This window comes from Octopus bimaculoides, chromosome 5, assembly GCF_001194135.2.
Source record: "Octopus bimaculoides isolate UCB-OBI-ISO-001 chromosome 5, ASM119413v2, whole genome shotgun sequence".
Classification (NCBI taxonomy): domain Eukaryota; kingdom Metazoa; phylum Mollusca; class Cephalopoda; order Octopoda; family Octopodidae; genus Octopus; species Octopus bimaculoides.
The window spans coordinates 109126596-109132161 of record NC_068985.1 but is presented as its reverse complement, the minus strand read 5'-3'; the positions used below and the strand labels follow the sequence as shown (position 1 = coordinate 109132161).

The 5566-nt window shown below is 35.5% G+C and overlaps 1 pseudogene; it reads left to right on the top strand.

Moving 5' to 3' along the window:
* Positions 1-1111, top strand: part of LOC106869783 (S-crystallin 1-like) — an 11846-nt pseudogene extending 10735 nt beyond the window's left edge.
* Positions 1112-5566: the final 4455 nt, after the last annotated feature.

Genomic DNA, 5566 nt, shown 5'->3' with positions numbered 1-5566 from the left:
TGTGTGTGTGTGTGTGTGTGTGTGTGTGTGTGTGTGTGTGTGTGTCTGTGTGTCTGTGTGTGTGTATGAGTTGAAGAGGAGGAAAACAATCAAGGCAGGATTATAGAATTTAAATTAATTTAGTTTAATTTAAGAAATTTAATGCTAATGGAATGTAAGTAGAATTAATGGATATAGCCTCTTGCAGCTGTTTCCGGGATATCCCAGGTACTGGATCACCATATCGACCTGTGGTTTCTTATATTGGATATTCCGTCTTCGGAGAAATATACGAAATAGAAGCAGGAATATATTGACAGGAAAATTTGTTGTAGAAAAATGCGTAGTACGGTAGAAAGATGATAGTTCGTTACAGTTCATAGGTTATCGTGTTCCGGGGGGTAGAGAGATTTATTCACATCCATATGAGAGGGCTCTTCCTGTTGCACATCACTGGGAAAAGTTCATGTTGAAAATAAAGTTTAGTTAATGTATCCAGTTGCGAGAAGGGAAAAGGTAGCGCTAGCAGCTTGTAGGTCCGAGTGAACAATGAGAGGCAGAATTAATAACGTGCTTTAATATGAGAGAAAGCAGATAGATATATAAATACATTATATTAGAAATGTAAAGCTGAACGAAGGGGAGGTTTATAAATAAATAATAAATCCTGGTAAGAGCACTTAGACCTCATACCTATTAGTCTGGGCTATCTTTCTTGACTTAAACTCCTCATATTCTGTGTATGCATATACATACATACATACATATATATATATATATATATATATATATATATATGTATGTATATATGCATGTATGTATGTATGTATATATCCGCATATTTATACTTTCTTCTCTCATTTTACAAACCTATACTAAATTTTCATTTTAGTTCACAATGGCTGATATGATGTGCTATTGCGCTCTTGAGAATCCACTGAGGGATGATTCTGCTCTTCTCAACAACTACCCGAAACTTCAAGCGTTGAGAACCCGTGTTATGAATCACACCAAATTGTCATCGTACTTACAGAAACGCAGTCGTACTGAATTCTAAATGGAAATAAGGTTAAGATATCATGCATTGAAGATTGTTACCGACCTGAAATAAAATGTACTGAATTCTGATGCATATTGTGTGATTGTTTTAATTTCAAAATTTCTTATGGTTTTTACTTTATAGTGTAATTTGAACGATCAAATAAATGATATACTTTTATCAGATCTTCTGAGAAGCGGAATTGTTATTCCTACTGAAGCTTGCTTTTGTTTCACTTCAAGTGATGTTATTTTGTTTCATTCACAAATTCTCACAATATGGTAAATAATAGCTTTAAATTTTGGCTCAGGACCAGCATTTTTGGTGGTGTGAAGGCAGGAAGAAATAGAATACATAGACTCCGATACTTGACTGGCACTTGCGAATGATGAAAGGCAAAATCGACCTCAACGGAATTTGAGCTTCGAATGTAAAGACTGACCAAATCTCACCAAGCAGTTTGTCCTGTGTACTAACACTTCTGTTAGGTCACCGCCTACAATATGGGAAATAATATCATTCGTTTTTGATATATCTCACGTTGTTTATTCACGTCTTGTATTAATACTTCTCCGATGTGAACTTTGCATTTCATCCTACTGGGGCTTAAAAAATAGTGATCAAATTTTGTTGTGGAATTGTACCCATCTCCACTTCCAAGAAAATGTGTGAGGTGTTCTCTCTAATTTCGCAAATAATATTACCTTAAATGATTACTGATAGAATGTCAAACAAAATACTCTTCAGTATTTAATTCATTCTGTTTCGAAATTCTGCCGTATCTGATAGAGGACTTATCCCTGGAGGATCGATAAAATAAAGTACCAGTACAAGTATTTAGTGTCCTATATCTAATTTACAAGTCATTTTTACAATGATTTCTTTTCGTTTCTAAGGCAGGCAAAAGGCATACGATTTTGAGAGGAAGAGATAATTGATACGATCAACCCCATTACTTCAGGGTATTTTATTTTATCGACTCCAAAATAATGAAAAGCAAAATTGGCCTCGGCGTGATTTAAACCAAGAACATAAAGGGATGAAACAAACACCATAAACAATTTTTTCGAAATTTTTCCCGTTTTTCTCTTCTTTTACATTCTGTGTTCAAAGTCTGTCAAGGTCAACTTTGCCTTTCATCTTTCCGATGTCAATAAAATAAAGTATTAATCAAAGAGTGGGGTCGAGAGTAAAACTAACCTTACCTGTTGAAAACTGCTGACGTAATAACTAAATCAAAAACAATTATTATAATGATTTCTCACATAGGATCAAATTCATAAACTTCTGAAGAGAATAATCGTTTATATCGACTTTTGTACTTCACTTGTTCTTAATTTAGCGAATTCGTGGGAAGTAAGGAAAAAAGTCATCCTCAGAAGGATTAGAACTCAGAATTCTAGCGATTCTACAAAACACCCTTTCGTCAGCCATTATTAGAATAAATATGAGGGCAGCGAGCTGGGAGAATTGCTAGCTCGCTGGGGGACAAGCTTAGCAGTATTTTGTCCATCGCTACGTTCTTAGTTCAAATTTAGCCACGGTCGACTTTGCATTTAATCCTCTCGGGATCGATAAATGAAGTATCAGTTGCGTACTGGGATCGATCTAATCAACTATCCCCCTCCCCCAAACTTCAGGTCTTGTGCTTATAGTAGAAAGGATTATTAGAATGAATTTGAAATGTTCTTTATAGCATTTCTTTCTAATTTTGGCACGAGGTCAGCATTTTGAAAAGTTGGTGGGATGCGGAGAGGCTAGTCGATTATATCGACTTCCATAATTGACTAGTACTTATTTTCTTGTCCCCGAAGGATGAGAGGCAAATTCGACCCTGGCTGAAGTTGAACAGAATTGAAAATAAAGACCCAGAAGAAACGTCACAAGGCATTTCATCTTAAAGAAATTTGGAATCTCTGCACACACTACATATCTCAGACTACAAATATAGAAATGAAAAGCTCAAGTTTTGCTATACAGATTTTCAGTGTCTCATCGTACGATACCTTCGTAAATATCTACGCAGATTTGAGTTGAAACAACAATGATATTTAATGCTTAGATCGCTAACAGACATATTGGCAAACAAGCAGATGAAACTACATAGGCATTTGACAGGATACTGTGATAGATAGTACAACACCAAAATACATAGAACAACTTTAATTCGAGACAGAAAAAGGTTATTTTTGAAATTATAGAACAAATTGTTGATCTCAGATCATGTGTTGAAACTGAAACGTCTATATTTTGCAACAGCTATTTAATGACAAATGAGTTGTTAATACTTTCAACGAGAAAAGCGAATATAACACTCAATAAAATCGCCATTCGCTTCAATCACGGCCTGCAGACGACTTCAGAATCTCCTGCATCTCTTCTGGACAGCTTCCTTGTTTAAGTTCGTGAATGTTGTCATAATCTTTGCTTTCAGTTCATCTTTGGTGTTAAAAGGAGTTTTGTCGGTCTCTCGCTCAACTGCGCCCCACACATAATCAAGGGGATTGCAGCCTGGGGAGTTAGGTGGCCAGATGTTAGGGGTAATGTGGTTGGAAAAGAGTTCTGTTGCCAGACATAGGGTCTTCCAGCATCCAACCGCTTGGCCCAGAGCAGCTCTATCTCAAGTCATCACTCCAAACACCATGATGTTGACTGGGTATTTTATTTTTGTCACTCACGGTCCTCTGGTTGACACCCACACACACTAAAATGTTCTATATTGGAGCTTCAGGTGCAAATGCCAAGCAGTACAGGTATGTCGTTTCCAAATTCCTGGCAGAGTGAATGGCGCCATAGTGCTGTTTTTCTCACAGACGGTGCCCAACTGACGCTACTATACTGTGTGTGTAGTCGACAAAATCAAAAACAAACAATGTGTGTGCGTGAAATTAAAAATATAAACTGGCGACCATTTACCCATCGCACCCTGTATATAAACCCGCACACAAATATATACATGCACATATCTTTGTGTGTGTGGCGGGGTTGTATCATCATGCTCGTTGGAGATCTATATCAGCTTATATTTAAAAACAAAATATATTTTATAGTTACTTTTCATATTCGTCTTATGTTGTAAAACTTTTCACCATATCTGTGCAATCTATCACAGACATAAATTTCGCTGCAAATGTGAATTTTAGTTTGTGGCGAACTGTGACAGGTGTCAAGGATTAACCATCCTTTCTCCTTTTACGCTTTTTTGTCTAAAACCTTTGGGTAATTAAATATGGATATTTTTCAGATTCATTTCATGACTACCCATATTCTCTGTAAACAAGACAGCCAGTTGTCAAAGCCTACCCAACTTCTATGTGCACCCTTTGACTTATGACAGATCAGTTATGTTTACAGATAATATTGGTTTCCGACCCATAGGTAACCTACGAGTGCTTCTAACCAAGGAATTTATTACCTCAATATCTACGTGATATTATTTCTCGCATAATCAACCTTGAGTTCCACCATTTAACAAGCAATTATTTCATATCTCTCGAAGTTTCTAAATCCTTATGCCATAAATAACAACACGCATATACGCATATATATATATATATATATGTAACTTCAAAAAAGTTATAGTAGAAATCTTTTGAAAATATAATTTAAATTTCAACAGACTTCTCTTAAAAGACGATATTTCAAACGTAACTTTATAACCAGCAGGCGAAGTCTTTATGCATTCAAAGTCAACCACAAATATCAGAAAGGAAGTAAAATAGAAGAAATGGTAGTAGCGAAACGTATAAACTATACACCAGCGGAAGGGAACTTAAAAGAAAAAATGGCTAACGTTACAAGATCAAAAATTAACTATGTATGAAGTCCTTTACTTTATGTTCGATGTTCTTTTTTGCATAGAAAAATATATAAATCTTTAACTATATTTACACAAATACACAAACACAAATATATATACATACATACACACATAAACATTTACATCCATCATTATAAATGGAGGCAAAGTGTGATTGAATGATTTAGAAGGTTACTTTGCAAAAACGAGTTACCGAATTTGACCTCGCTGCGTGATGTCTCAGGCAGATACAATTTTCAACACAGTGTATCACGACGAAACTGCCTCAGATTAACACGTGTTTTATTCTGCTGAGGTAATAATAGTGACTATGATGATCACGTTGAGCGAGATGTAGATGATGATGATGACCATAATGTTCATGGTTATGTATAATGTTCTCTGTTAACGAACTTATTGCTAATCCACTGGTCTGTGATACAGGAGCTATATGTTAATTTTTTGCTCGGTTAATCGTGAACCGTGACAAGTGAGATGGCGCATGCAATTCATTTTACCTAGACAACACCGCAGCTGCCAGACTTTGTAGTTCAGCTCAATATTTCTGCAGACTGTCTGAACTTTAAACATTCAAGTACGAAGCGTATTAAAATTGCACAAAAAAAAAATCGTCTGGAGTTTTCTTTGGAATTATTAAAATAAAAGAAACAAACAAAATTCCAATATACATGCTCACATATATACACACACACACATTTATATATACACGTGCATATATATACATATAT